The following is a 16,992-nucleotide window of genomic DNA, read 5'->3' on the forward strand; positions in this document are numbered from 1 at the left end:
TTCCATTTAGACTCCTCTAACCAAGGAAGTGCAAAAATATCGGTGTAAAAACGAAATTTCTGAGTGCTCTTGTGAAGTTGACTATAATAGGTGTTCCTTAACTCCCTTAGCCCATTTTTACAACAAATTCTTATTTAGTAACATTTTACCACTTTGGCTAGCTAAATTAAGCTTTATTGTAATTTGCATTTATTGGGCTAGCTGAATATTATCCATAAAGCCAGAGCGATTAGCCAATTGCTCTAGAGGGACAATATAATAACAATATAATATGGATATACAGCTCCAACTTCTTAAGCTTGTTAAGAAGAACCTGTTATAGTCTAGGTGTTTTAGTGGAAGTCAGAAAATCTCATCGTTAGAGTTCAATTCCCAAGCAACTGGCTTAAACTAGATTTACCTATTTGTGAAAATTACGATCGTCACTGAACGTCATCAATAGAAAAGTATTCTAGTCAGTTTTGTAATGTTATACACAAGTGATGATCCATGTTGTATGCACCTATATATAAATACCAAGCCTTTTGTCCAATTCCTTGCAATAGGAGAAAGCTTTCTCATTTGTGTAGTAGGATGGTATGGTGTTTGAGTGTGTTTTTTCTAAGGTAAGGTCAAAGGTCCTTGTTTTACCAGTTTTCAATCTTGATAATTTGTCAAAGATATATAACTCTAATCATAAAGAGTTTTTAATCTCATTGATATTCAAAGAACTCCAAGATTGGAATTTGATTCAATGATCATAAACTTAAAAGCAACACAAATTTATTTATTACAAAAAGGTAGAGAAAGGAACAAAAAATATGTTCAAACAAGTTACTGAAAATGAAAGGTACTATAGTGGTAGATAATAACTTTCACTTGTTTATCTAGCATGCCCCATTACTCCTAAAATGTTGGGTCTATAATCAGACTAGGATCTTTGTCCTTATTTCCCCCCATTTCTTGATCATTTATTGGGTAACTTATTTGGATAAACCCTCAGAAGCACAAATCTCCACTTCATCCGGCGTAACTTCTTGATAAAATCCCCCTTTTTTGCTATCTATCATCTTTTTCTTCACTGACTAGAAATTGGGCTCAAATTTAGATCCAGAACAATTTTGCTTGATGATGACAGTTTTGTTCTAGTTCTAAACGTATATTTCATCTATAATTGGCGTAGTATTCATCAGGTTATCTAAACTACCAAAAACCATATTTGCCCATAAGAAATCTGATATAGGAGTTTAAGATGTTTTCAGAGTTGCTTCTACCCAATTCATTCTTAAACCTATGGGCCAGTCTCAGATTACATCTCCTTTCACTTCTTCATTTCTTATCTCTTTCTCATTTGTTAGCATCAGAGAGGTATCGAGAGTTGAATCTGTCATACATACCTCACTTTCCTTAGTTTTGTCTTTTTTAACATCTTCTGCTGTATAAGCTTCACTTGTTTTGCCCCTTTCTATTCCATTTTGGGGGTTCACTCTCAATTGTCTGACCAAACTACACTAATTATTAACATCCACTTCTATAATTCCATGAACCAAAAGCTCTTGGACTCGTCATTTGAAATTACTACATTCTAGATGGAGTGTCCTCGGGCTCCAACATGATATTCACAAGAAACTTTCTCATTTTACCAACTCAGGTAAGGGGCAGAAAAGGCTTAGCCAGAATGGAGCAATAAGCTGGTGTTGGAGTAACTTGGGATATAACTTACTGCATGAAATTAGAGGAAAATTAGGTAGAAGCTCTTTTGACCCATTGTCTCTTTGCAATTGTTATTGCTATCTTAAAGACCTTGTTACTGATTACCGAGATATTTGATCGAATGTTTAAGTTCTGACCAACATAATGAGAGAGAAAGTGATTTGAAAATCTCTTTTCATCAACCAGTTTTGAGCATCTGGGTAGCTTAGGTTTTCTATCTTCAAAGCACAACAACCCTTCTGTGATGAGGTTTTGAACCTCTAACCTCATAATTATACAATTTTCTGTAAAGTGGCTTAAATCTCCAGAATGATAATCACATGAATTTTTGACACCTTGCCAATCTAGACGCAAATAAGTACTAGGAGGAATGGGAGTTACGAGACCATTATTGAAGAGAAATGGTAACAAGTCTTAATATGAAATAGGAATTGGAATGAGAGGTGTCTTCTTCTTTTTGTTCCAGCTCTTTTTAGCCTTTTTCAATGGCACTTGAACCTCCTCCATACTTCTATTCTTTGATGCAAGCTCAACTTTCATGTTAGAAGTTTTACCTTTAATTTCTGCTTTCTCCAACTTGATCTCTATCACATATCTAGGATCATACCCGATATTTGAAGTTGAATTGGATTTCTACATTCCCCAATAGGTTCTTGGTCATTTGTTATCATGATATTAAATGCATCACTAACATTCAGACTCTTACCCAAGGTTTTCATCTTTTCTTGCTCAATAAGGTCTTCTAACGTTTTCTCCCTATACATTACAGTAGCCATCTTACTCATCAGCTTGGTCATCTGTTCCTTGGACTCGACTTGAAACTTTCTTGTTTCATCAAACATTTATTATTGAGTCTCTACAAGTTTCTCCTGGATTCTTTCAATCCTTCCAACTCGTGTTAATATTCCATTCATTGCTTTCAATATTTTAGAGACCTGCCCCGAATGACTTGAATTTACTTTTAGAATTTGTCATAAAATCCTTGACATATTACTACCACGTTTTCATGGTTGACGCACGTTAACATGCTATGCAATGTATGACTTATAAACATGAATGTAAATACGAAAAATGCATAAATACAAAAAAAATGCAAATTATGCATTGAAATGCATGTATGAAAAAAATGTCATTCAAGAGTGATCATCACAAACGTTTCAATACATCAAACAAAACTTTACACATAAGGGATAGCTTTTTCTCCTAACTTCTCTATCTCCTTCAAAAGACAAGTTAATTTCCACTCATGCTCAAGAGTTGAGTTGTCAATCTACTACAATTCCCTTGTAAAGCCAGCTAAGTCTACCAACTTATGAGCCATATTATTTGCTTGGGCAACAGCTTCTTTCATGATGTTATCTTTTCCCTGTATCTTACATGTCATCTCTCGAAGTTTTAGACAATGTTGTTCATTTTCCCTCATAAGAAAGCCTTTGTGTTCAATAAGTTCTTGTACAAGATCTCCATAATCATCTACCATCTTCATCAATGTATTGTTTTTAGCTCTAGTGGCTTATAATTCAATATCAATCTCACATTGATGGATCTGATATGAGGCTTCTATATTGGCTATTACCTTCTTCAATATCTGATTTTCACCTTGACATTTTCCCAAATTGATGATGGCTATATTGCACATTCTTCTATACTCTGTAAGTCATAAGAGAATTTCTTTACTCGATCTTCATGTATATTTTCATTCTTTCTCCATTACTCGACATCATTTTTCAGTTTAATAACCCCTGTTATCCATTCTTCTGGGTGTTTCCTATGCCAACATTTTTAAAGGCTTGACTGATCTTTTGGAAACCCTCATGCATGGTTTTCATCTCTGCACTCAATTTATCATTTTTATTCTTTAAATAAAGTATTTGAGGTTTATAAAATCCTCCTTCATTCTGAATGCCCCTACTGATACTCTTACCTTTGAATACTTTTGGTATCAATCTAGCAGGATCTTTGGGTACATAGTTTTCCATTATTTTAAGAGTTTCCTTAAGATTCCATTCTTCAACTGTGTTATGAAACCTTTTGTACATAGTGAAAATCTTTTAATTTGATGACCACTCAAAAATCAACATCGTTTGGTTATGTCATGATCATACAATGTAAGTAAAAAAAGAAATTAATATAAACAAGTTAGCAAAGACAAATGTAACTATAGAATAGACAAATAAGAAAAATAAAATGGTTAGTACCAATTAATGGAAAGAAAAGATCCTATCCATCATGGTATCTGTATATACATCCTAACATCATGCTTTCTAGTTCCATGCTTTGGTTGGAAAATAAACTTAAGTGCATGATTTCTAGTATACATATGTTTGGAAAATAAATTAATACTACGTAAATTAAAAGACTCAACAAGCTTTTCCTTGTGTGCTAAACTTAAGAGACTCTTTTGGGTTAGGCTCTGCCTAGACTCAAGTTCTAGGTTTATTATATGTTGAGTTTTGGCTCTAAGGTAAAAAGGGTCATCAAATTGTCGTTTGTTGGTGTCCCATTGGGCTGCCAAACCCTCAATCCTGATCCATTACAGACTTTCAGATTGAGTTCAATTCAAAGGAACACACTTCCTTATGTCCATACGGAGGTGAAAACCACACGAGAAACATAAGGTGTGAGCTCAAGGAATGGTCCCCTATCCTCTATGGAGGTGAACACTACACGAGGGAGTAGTTTCTCATTCATACTAAATAGGATAGAGCGGGGTTTTAGCTCATGTAATGATAATGCAGTGCACAGTGTGTGAGGAAAAGCAGAAAGATGAAAAAAATGTACACCATACTAATTTATTCTAAAAAACCATAATTAAATCTGGAAACATAAAAAAACAAGTTAGTACAACTATTTAAAAAAATGAGTATCAAAATAATCAAGGGATCAAAAACTAAATTAAAACAAATTTATAATTTTATTGCAAAGACAATTAATTAATAAACTGGTGGCTTGACTCTCTAAAAAGGTCCCCAGCGGAGTCGCCAAGCTGTCGAGACGGTATTTTCATAGCGAAAACAAGTGTCATTATTTTCTAAATCTTGTATCGAAAAAATAAGTGTTTTTCTTCTAGCATACGATAAAACACAATTTGAGGAGTCGTCACTAATCATTTATCGATGTGTGATTGGTCACAAAAAATGCTTGGTTATTTTAATAAAATTTATAAAAAAAGTTATTAAAACAACACAAAAAGGGTCTGCTTACCAGAAAATGAGTTCAGGAGTCGTTTACGTGTGGGGAAGGATTAACACCCCCACAACGCCCAAAATTGATACCTTTGTTTATTAATTAATGTCTTTGCAGTAAAATTTTATAAATTTGAGTTTAATTTAAATGATGGCCCCTTTAACAAACATTAGAGATATTATTTTATACCAATAATAATTTAAAATATCTTCCTAATCAATTAAGGAAATAGTTTATGATTCATTGTATAAAATTATATGACATGATTACATATAATACTTTTAATGGTGAAAATATAAAAGATTAATACCAATATTGTAAATAAATTATATTTGTGGTACTAAAAGTGTAAATAAACTAAAAGTAATATTAAAAATTAAAAATATAAAAATTAAGGGATTAAGTTGAAAAATAATAAAACTTATGGTCATGATTCGAATTATCATAAAAGACTAGGTACTGATAGTGTAATTCAACCATAATTCACTAATTGGGATTAAAATAAAAGTTATTAAAATCTAAGGGACTAAATATGGCTATTTACCTAAAATATATAAATATATGGCCAGTGATTAAAATAAAAATAAATAAAATGTGAAGACAAAATTAAAATACATAAAAACCTGATTTCAGTTACAAAAATATGAAGAGTACAAAATATAGGGACCACAGGTGTAATTTACCCATTACAAACACCCTTTTCTAAAATGAAGCCGTTCGGGGAGGGCATTTAAACCCAAAAACCGGCCTAAAAGGTTTTTCTCTTTTCATTTCTCTCTTTGAGCTTCTCTCTCTAGCTTCTCTCTCTTAGAGAGAGAAGCTCTTACTTCTCTCTAGGATTCCCTCACCGGAGGGAATCAGTCCACAGGCCGGCAGCCGTCGCTCACAGCCGCTGTCGGCCACCGTCTACGATGGTCGAAAATTCAAAAATACCCCCAAAATATTCCTCTATCTCCCCTAAATCTTAAATCGAAAACCATTTACCTAAAAAGCTTCCAATCAAAGTAGATATAAGATTATACCTTCGATGTTTCGACTTCTCTAGCAACGTTTGGAAGCTCCAACGATGGTAAGGCTCTCCCGATCTCTTTTCTATATTTTTCTAATTTTTTGTGGATTGGTTGCTGGGTATTTTCTTGCTTGCTTTTTTTGGGTTTTTTCTTTTTTGTAGTTTTGGACCCTATTTATAGGGTTCTTCGAATCACCCTTTGGACTGGTTAATAGGGGTAACCTCGGCGAGTCTCCGGAGCTACGGTGGTGACTCACCCTAGGGGCAACTTGGTGTACAGATATCCTTCTGGATGCATTAAATGCACCCATATCTTCTGGATCCGACGGTGAGGTGGAGGCTGCTGGTTGGAGCACATGGACGCGGCAGCCGGAATAGCCCTAGGGTTGTAATGAAACCCTATGGTTTCTGGAAACTCCATCTGTACGTTGGATCTGGAGAGATCCAACGGTTGTAAGCTGTGGCGGCAGGAGATGAAATGTAGAAACCCGAGCAGCTGAATTCTGGGTTACTCGGGCTTACTGTGTTGTCTGGGCCTAGATAGGATCTAGGCTTGGATCAAATTTGGGCCTAAACCGTGTTTCGGATCTGCTAGAACCGGGTGGATATATTGGACTCTGGTTATAATTGGGGTATCTGGGTCAACTTTTTTTAATTGGGTCTGTAATGTATTTATTATTTATTAATAATAATAATATAATATAATATAATTATAATATAAAACGTAAGCTCGGACGAAAATGACTCTCGACATTATGATTTAAAGAAACATCAATATAACATAAATTCACACATTAGCAAGTAAAAATTTATTTTTTACCTCTCACAATTTGCTCCCAACACAAAGAATATAAGAACATAAGATAATAAACATAAAGGAAGAAATGTCTAGAAAAAAAAACCTTTCTCCTTTTTTTTCTCTCTTTTCCTTCCTTTCACTCCACGTTAAAACCCCTATAATAAGACCTAGGATATATTATTTTAACCATTTGGTATAATTACCTCATAAGTCTTCATATTTTTATGGTTCAATATTTCATTCCTTTGAGCTTATAACTTGGGCCTTTACTTACTTTATTAATTTCCTCTAGTAGCCCAAACCAAAACTTCAAATTTTCATGCATTAATAAATGTTCAATTTTCTAATTTGATTTGTACCAGACCATTACAATTCTCCCCCATTAGAAGAAATTTTGTCCTCAAAATTTACATGAGGTAAATAATTATGGATACTGAAGTTGTATCGTCTCTTACGGTTCCCAAGTAGTTTATTAAACCTATGATTATTTCATAAAACTTTCACAAAGGGGATGCACTTATTTCATAATTATTTAACATCTTTAGCCAATATTCTTATATGTTCTTCCTCATAGGTCAAATCGGTATCCACTTCAATCTGTTCTAAGGGTATATCATGGGAAAGACCAGATCGATATTTCCTTAGTATATATAAATAGAAAACATTGTGAATCCGATCCAATTTTGAATGTAAGTCCAAACGGTATGCTATTGGCCTAACTTATTCAAAAATTTCACACGGTCCGATGAATCGAAGGCTCAAATTTTCCTTTTTGATCGAATCTTAGTATTTTGTTTCACGGAGACACATTCGAAACATAATGGTCAAAGACTGCTTTCAGTCTGTCTTAAATTATTCTTACTTTTTCTTCGGTCTCATAAATCAAATCTAGACCAACTAATTTTCTTTTGTGGAGTTCCGTCCAACATAATGGTGTCATCCACTTTCTTTTATGCAGTGCTCCATATGGGACCATCTAAATACTTCATTGATAGCCATCTAAATACTTGCTTTATAGGTATTGTTATATGCAAATTCCATTAATGGTAAATAATCTTCCCAATTTCACCCAAATTCAATTACACAACATCTAAGCACGTCCTCAAGTGTCTAAATAACTCGTTCTGATTGTCCGTCAGTTTAAGGATGAAATGTCATACTAAAATGTAATTTATTCTCCAAATCCTAATGTAGTTTCTTCTAAAACCTTGAAGTGAAATGAGGATCCCTATCGGATATAATTGATGAGGTCTCACAATTTCTTTGATACAATTTTGTGGTAATTTCATCAAGGTGAAATCTATTTGTATTGGTAGAAAATGAGCAGACTTGGTCAATCGGTCCATAATTACCCAAATAGAGTCTTTTTTTTACGAGTCACGGGTAAGCTATTCACAAAATCCATGGTAACCCTATCCCACTTCCAATGGGGTATTTGAGTTGGTTGAAGAAGACCATAAGGCACATGATACTCAAATTTTAAAACTTATGAAAACATTGACTAAAAGTCATCCATCACAATCATAAAGAAAAATCATGACGCTTAAGTTTACAAACACAGAGCCCCAAAAATACATCCAAGCCATTTTAAAAGAGTATTTCAAAATACAATTACGACTAAAATACAAAAAGGTCCATATATAGTACATTCCCTCTAATAAAGACTCAATATGTAATCTAAAGCTCTTGTCGGTCTAGAAAGCCGACTACGCGATAACTCCTGAAACACTCTTCCTAATAACCTACGCACGAAAACAAATTCTAAACGCCGAGCTCACAAGCTCAGTGCCACACTAATAACCAAACTATACTACATGCGTCATTACATGATCATACTAGCAAATGTAAAAGTTAGCATACGAATATGCTAATCTAAACATACATACAAATGTAGGTATCATGGTTTGGTTAGAGGGTTTCGCTACATCTTAAAGACACACACCCCCTCTAGAATACCTATGGTGAGATCTGAAATTTCTACACCAAAAGCATTCGCCCAACCAACCAACTCCGTGCGAGTACTTGGGGCATCTACGCTCGGCCGACAAAAAATTGTCTTGTGCATTAACAAATATTTTTCAGGACATTTTAACGTACAAACATTTATCCTGCCAGTAGAGTAACTTAGGTGGCCTGATTGTTTCCCGAGCGTCATACATGTCTAGTTTTACGACTTCCTAATTTATATTGTTTCTAGACGTAATTATAGTCCTTATCGTTGTTCTTACTTGTAGTCTTATTTATAGAGTTTTGATGACCTTTAATCCCCTAACCAATATACTTGAGATGAGATGAGTAATCACCATTTTTATCTCAATATATTATTATTTTTTATTATTCATTACAAAAAAAGAAAAAAACAAAAGTTAAAAACATAAATCCCTTAATATCTGGGGTATATGTTACCATCTCTACCCAAACTGCCGCCACCCGCTCCATCAACGCCAAACATGCCCGTACGATCTCGCCAAACTCCAGACACAGGTAATGAAGGAATGTCAGAAAGCAAGTAAAGATTAGATTTGGTTTATGTTTTTGTAAAATCAGAGGGGTGGTTATATAAAATCCCCTCCAACAATATGTAAAGTGGTATTCCACATTTTCTATTTAAAACAACAAAAGCAATACACAAGTTTTTCAGAAGGTATTTTCTTTGTTTCATTCTTTCAACATACCCAGTTTTTTACTTTCATATTTGAACAGAAAAAATAGTAAGAAAAGTGAGCGATTATTTACCTTATCAGAGCAGTCTGAATCCAAACAGGGGGTCTCTATACTTTCACCATATCGTTTGGGGTCTTATTGAAGATTAGAGATCGAAGGGTCAAGCCCTTTTAGGAGTTTTAGGGTTTCTAGTTTAGGGTTAGTTTAAATCTAGTTTTAAGAAGAAATATGAGAGTGGGTAGTCTTTTTATGCTTTTTAGGCTCGGATCCGGGCTTTGGGGGAGAAATCAAACATTTTTTAGTCGGTTTGGGTTCTCCAATCGTCGTGGATGACAATTAAATATAGGGAATTGCCACCGATGTACGGTGGCCGGTGGGAGCTCCTAGATCTCCACGGCTGATTAAGGAGAGAGAAAAAAAGGGGAGAGTGTTTTTTTGTGTGGCTAGGGCTTCAAATGAAACCAAAACACAAATTTTGGTTTAAATAGTCAGAGTTTAGGGTTTAACCCCTTTCATGTCCATGAGATTTTGCCACATTTTTTGCTTTAATCACTAAATTATGTCGTTTCGATTGTTATTTCAAATCGCATGCCCTTTTCATGTAAATATACCATTTTTTATTAATCTATAGTCATTGGAAAAATTAGCTTTAGGTCTTCCTATTGTGTGTGTGTAAATTACACTTTTGTCATTATTTTATTTTATTTTGTTATTATTTCCGAATATGTCATTTAATTTATAAATATTTTATTTCAGTCGAAAAATGAATACCAATGAGCGTATATAATCTGTAAAGTAAGTCCCCCTCAATAATTTTAAGTTTTATTTTTTACCCCACACACACATGTATTACTCTAGTTATGGTAACGTTTAAGCACACATACTATGCATGTAAATATGTGCTATATATTTGGTAGGTTTTTGTTGAATATTACTCTTAGTTTCATTTCCATATTATTTTTTCTTCTATTTAACAAATTGATTAACTTCCATACTTTTTAAATCTGTGATTTTCCTCTTCGTTCGTTTACATTAATTTCTCTAGTATTTACCTATTTACTATTAAATTTTGTTTTCTCTATATTTACGCTGCATTTATTTTATTATATTATAACATTTATGGCATAGTATATATATATATATATATATATATATATATATATATATATATTAAATAACGTGTCGATAACTTTTTTAAAATGTATGAGATTCTTGTGTATGTAAATCATTAAATATGTTTGTTCGAAAGTATATTACATTTTTTTTGTATATCCTATTTTCCTTTTAATTTAAATTTTATTTTTTGATTAGTTTTTCGTACCATCAAATTTAGGTTTATTTCATTCCAGTCCTAAGAAGTTTTTTTTGGTATAGGTCTTAAATTTAGAATTTCATTGTAGTCATTTAATTTAGGGAATAATTCGATTTGGCCCTTGCCTTAATGCCTGAGGGTCCATTTTGATTATTCAATTCAATAATTGGTTAAAATCAATTAGGTTTAATTTAGAGCTCCATTTTAGGCTTAATTTCACTATACTCCTTTAACTTTAGGGAATAATGAGATTTGGCCTTCGCATTAAAATGCATGAGGGTCCATTTCGATTATTTGATTCAATAATTGATTAAAATCAACTAGAGTTAATATTAGAGCCTACATGTAACACCTATAACCCGTATACAATTGAAATACGAGTTAAAGATGTTACCTTAAACATGCAGACATTCTTTGCTCAAAAACCCTTAAAGTTTTGAACCATTTCTAAAATCTCAATTTAACAATTAAAACCTATTTAGTTAATCTGGTAAAACCATAAAATAATAATTTATCATTCAAAACAAAACCAATTTCAGGCATCAATTAGGCAATTCAATGCTATTTCATAATCTATGTAAAACTACCTAAACACTGCTTAATTTAAAAACTCTTTAAATATTTATTTAAACCATAATATTATATGTATACTATTCATTCATATTTCAAGATATAACTAGCCAAAATAAAATAATCCTAATTTACTATTACAAACCATTCTAAATAAAACCATTGAGTAAACAAACATATATAATATACATGCCACTAAAATTCAAAATAAACGTCATAGATGTCTTTATGATATTGTCAGTAGGTACTCATTTCAAAAGATGCTCAGGAGGCTCCACTGTTCACGTTTTTTTTCTTATCCGAACTTATGCATGAAAATCACTACAATAAATTTCCATTCTTCCAATAAAATTATTTGTCACCAAAAGTACTAAATTGATCATGATATATTTATTTTGAAGATTTTTATTTGTTACCATGTTTGTTAGAACAACCTCGTCATGTAAAATTTATTGTGAAAAATTGTGTTTGTTACTATTTTATACTATTTATAGTAACAAATAAATATTGTTACTATATTTAACTTATCACGGTGATATAGAACATAAAAATATCATAAATACTTAAAAATAGAAAAAGATAGTTCAAATAAAATCATTGAACTTTCAAACTGATTATATAAGCTCTTTTCCTCATCAAAAACCTAAAAATCATAATATCATGATTTATCAAAATCACCACCATCATTATCAACATCATAATCATTTCGTATTCTTTTTCATTCAGATACATTTTAGAAGTTTCATATTTCATTTTCATGGCCCAATGCATATTTAAGAAAATGCAAGGTACGTGAGTCAAACATAATGTGTGATCTAAGCACCAATAGTGCCATCATCATCAGAATATGCACTCCAAGTGCAATCATACCATTTGCACCAACGTTGCAATACATAATGTACATGAATGTACCAGATTGAAATCAAAATAACTCAACTTAATGGTCTGCCAAGTGTACCTGCGCCTCTCAATAAAACATTCAATGGGCTTCAGATCACATCATGTTTATTTAATAATCAACATTTCCAAACTATAATCATTTTCAATTCATCATTATAAAAATTTATTACTTAGACATTTCATACCTAAATCATTCATAAAACCTTTATATAAGCATTATGGAAATATTTTATAATCAAAATTTAAATCATTCTTTTAAAATAATATCATACGAGGTTAACTTATCGCAAGTCTTCCTTAATCAAATAATTAAATAAATTAACTGCACTCACCTTTGCCTTACTACCGAACCTTTTATATGATATCCTTTTACTCGTGTGCTTTTTCCTTCCCTTTTGTGTAATTCGGATAGCTAGATTTATCGTGGTATGGACAACATCACATAATAGCAAAATATTTAACATATATGTTAGTATTATACTAATATAATCTAATTCTGATAAAATACATTTTTTAAAACATAATCGATTCTAAATCGTTAAAAAATTGAATCACAAATCCATCATAACTTCAAGCTTTCCAAAATAATTATTCAATTCGATAAATATTTATTTCCATTAGCAATCCTTTAACTTTCACAAACTTTGCATTCAAATCGCTATTTATGAATTCTTTTAGAATTCACATCAACTTTTCCATTAACTCAAAATGAACCTTCATCATTTTCATTTATCTCTACTCAAACACTAAAATTTAAGCATGTAAATAATATACCCAATCCAACACTTTAACATTTGAATACTTTCGATTTCATCCTTGATTTTCTATAGCATTTTCGAGTTCAACTATTAACTTTAGCACCTTGCAATTTGATCCCAAACATATACTTAAACTTGAAAATCAACATTTAAGTAATAATTCCAACATTATAGTATCATACTCAATTAATACCATCACATTTAAAAATTACAATTAAGTCCTTAACTAACAAGTCCATTTGAATTCCACCATAGAATTTTACCAAATTTGCACTTTAGTCCCAAATCAACATTCTAACTTCAAATTCATCATTCAATATTTAAATATTAACATTGAATACTCATAACTGCACAATTTCCCATCAATAACTCATAATTTCCAAAACTTGCAATATGGTCTTTACTATCTCAAGTATCAAATTGATCCAATCAATCTCCACAACACGTAGAACACATCTAATATCAATTCTAGACCATAGGAAATTTTTCAACGTTTTCCCATAAATTTTCCCTATGTCCAAACCTATTAAAACAATTAGGGTAAACTTTTCATTCAATCTCAAGCATGATTCAACTTCCTAATATCAAATTCATGCTATTCCAATCATCATAACATAAGATTCAATCAAAATTCAATAAACCTTTATAAACCCTAACCATTGTTTAACATTATACAAGCTTTTACACTTGATTTTAATCATCACTCGTGCTTTAGAATTATTCAACATTAATAAATAAAAATCATCCATCAAATCTTCAAAATCAAACATGTTCTTCAACCAACCAATTCATGAAACTCAACATCTAAGCATTATTCCCATGTAATTTTTATACCAAATGATAGAGAATTTCAAGGGATTAATTCTATATCTAATAGTTTAATCCAAGAATCAACCATATAGCTTCAAAAATCAAAACAAAATCCTCACCTTTGGGAGCTATGGAGTTTCGGCCAAAGCTTGGAGAAGAGCTGAAAATTCTTTGATTCTTTTTGTAATTATCAACTAAAACACTTGTCACCATTCTAATATAACTAAATTTAAAATTCAGTTAATGATAATTTTCTATTTCACCCTTAATGAATCATGATAATTACCAATTTCCATTGGAACATCTTCTATTATAATATTCCATAGTTAAAGATGAACCTAATCTAAGTTTTCCACATTGACCATACAATTTTAAAAAATTTGCAATTTACTCACCAAATTTTCCCAATTTCAGCTTAATAGGGAAAAATTAACTTCAATTCACTGATCCACCATGAATTTCACTATTCTAAAATATGAAAATAATAATTGCAACCTTTATCTAGCATCATTCAAATTTTTGTAAAATTCCTGTTCCATTCGATTATCTGATTTCTTATCAGACTTTACTACTTTTTAACTTTTAATACAAACCCCAAATAAAAAATTTAACTAACAAAAAACATTGATTTAGAACAAACTATCCATTTAAGGCCCAAAATATATAACTTTTAAAAAATTAAATTTTTGGTCCCCTAAACTTTTACAAAATTTATATTTTGGTCACCAAACTTTCAAAACTTATATTTTAGTCACTAACCAAAATTTAGGGTATTACACAATATTTCTAGGTTTAGTCCTCTTGGTTCATTAAATTACATATTTGACACTTTAGTTTAGTGGAAAGTCTTAATTAACCACTTAGTTTAATTAGGCTTAATAATAAGTTGTTTGATTGCATCATGATCTCAAAAACAAGGATATGCTCATTTATTAGGGAGTTAATAGTGTATCTCCCACGTTATGCTTAGGGGTGACCACTAGTAATTCTCAAAGAAAATTGAAATCCTTTTCAAAACCTTGCATATATAATGAATTTTTAAATTAAATAAAACCTCGAACTAAAATTTTCCAATTTTCAAATATAGGGTAATTGACTATGTATCAATTTCTGGGCTATGTAGGGGTGCTAGTCATTTCCCATGCATAACTAACTATAAAACCTATTTTTGGTTTTTGTAGACAAAATTTGGTATTTTAGTAAATTAAAATGATTTATTAAAATTACATATTTAAGTGTTCCAATTGTACCTGAGAAATGGTTGGTTGCGACTCCCAACATTTCATAAAATGCTACCTATTTAAGTGTTTCAAAATTTGATCGATTCTATGGCATGGAGCTTTAGTGAGTAATGGGGCATTCTGATGCAAATAAAGGAGAAGCCACTACATATACCATGAATCTTTGTTGCACTTGCAAGCATATTGTCTTGTTTGAACTTATTTTTTTCTTTTTTTTCTTTTAATGTTTAAAGGTTTGTAAGTCACTTGACATTTTAGCATATTAAATAAAATGCTACCTTATGAGATTATGAACAATGAGAAATTTCAATCTTGAAATTCTTTAAATGTCAACTGAATCAAATGTTATCTTTAAAACTAAAGTTATAGCCTCTTTGGAAAGTGACAAGATTGAACCTTTGTAAAACAAAGACCCTTAAGCCTACTCAGAGGATACACTCGAACACCATACCCCTCTCTTACATGGATCAAGATACTATAACACCTTAATTCGATCCGAATTAAAACCCAGTGGATTAGAATGTCACACTGAACCATTTAAGTTGCTAACCATTTTTTTTGAAAATGTTTGATCCATTCATTCAATCAAAATAAAATAAGATACTCAATTTAAATATGTTACAAAATAACGGGGGAGCTCCCGACAATATTCTCCAAAAGATACAAAATAAAAATAGAGTTTACGATTTAATACTACAAAAGAGTCTGTGTCAGCACATGCCCTTTACAACAATCAAGAATACTTTGATAAAGATCAAGTCTGGAAGTCCTTTGCCTAACGACATGCTCTTCAAACATGCACCTAAGAACCTGTGCACGAAAATACATTCCATACGCTGATCTCACAAGCATAGTACTACACAAATAACCCAACTATATTGTATTCAACATATGAGCATTGTACATGCATAATTATGAACCATGTATACATTTATCACACAACAAAAATAAGAATCATGGTGCGGTTTGGGATCACCATAGCATCACGGAACTCACACCCTTTTTGATTAATAAGGAAACCTAAGTTAAGATATGGATCACGTTGTACCAACATCTCATAGTGCCCTAGACTAGGTCTGAGTCACATAGCTTTGATGCCTAGCCAAGCTAGTCTACTCCTCTCAAGTACTCGGATGTGTCTGGGTCATCTAGCATCATTACGACGTCCAACCAACATTTAAGTACCCATGAACTGGTTTCGATATATCCAGATAATCCTTATTCTAACAAAATAACGAAATTTAAGTAACTCAGGTGTCCTCACCGTTTCCCGACCATCAAGAAAGGGAATAAGTCTTATGGAATCTTACCTCATTAAGACCTTATGTTATCACGCAATTATTAGGGTTTTCACTTGTATTTTTATGGAAGAGTGTCCCATCTTAATAAAATCCCAACTTCGTTCATCTACCTCTAACTGGCCTTACTGTCCAGTAATTCACAATGGCAATGATACTCCTCATTGGCTATCGATACTCCCCTTTATATGTTATCGACACTCTCTTGAGTATCGATACCAAATTTGCCTTCTATGTTAGAAAAATAGTCTTGGTATCCATACTCATCTAGGAATATCGATACCCACCCTCAGTATCGATATTCACATGAGTAATGATACCAAAATTGCTTTCGATGTTTTGAAAAATACCCCGATATTGGTACCCCTAAATGGAGTATCGATACTCCCTTGAGTACCAATACCTAAAGTGTCTATTGGAATTCAATTTGGGTCCCCGAGTATTGATACTAGCTCTCGAGTACCGATACCATATGAGCAATATCAATACTCCTTGACGAGGTATCGATACTCTCCTCATAATCTCTTTGAATTTGTCCTCTCATAACATGCAGTATCGGTATTGTTTTAACAACACCGATATTGTCAACCTAGAAACATTGTTTTCTCTTTTGTAAACTCTTCCAAATCACTCTCAATGTTATCCCAAGGCCCCCAAATGGTGTTTAAAGCTTATATATAGTTAAAGGATCATGAAAGGTCATTACTTTAACCATGAATAATGCTAGATCCATGTTTCTATAATTTAAACCCC

At 32.1% G+C, this 16,992-nt stretch overlaps 1 long non-coding RNA gene across 1 annotated transcript; it reads right to left on the bottom strand.

The window, feature by feature from the left end:
* Positions 1-8,978: 8,978 nt before the first annotated feature.
* Positions 8,979-9,792, bottom strand: LOC120176931. Its single transcript, XR_005521364.1, has 2 exons — positions 9,423-9,792; positions 8,979-9,158 (listed from the first exon to the last, which is right to left on the bottom strand). It is a non-coding gene; the product is annotated as an uncharacterized LOC120176931 (long non-coding RNA).
* Positions 9,793-16,992: the final 7,200 nt, after the last annotated feature.

This window comes from Hibiscus syriacus, unplaced genomic scaffold (assembly GCF_006381635.1).
Source record: "Hibiscus syriacus cultivar Baekdansim isolate YM2019G1 unplaced genomic scaffold, ASM638163v2 tig00112261_pilon, whole genome shotgun sequence".
Classification (NCBI taxonomy): Eukaryota; Viridiplantae; Streptophyta; class Magnoliopsida; order Malvales; family Malvaceae; genus Hibiscus; species Hibiscus syriacus.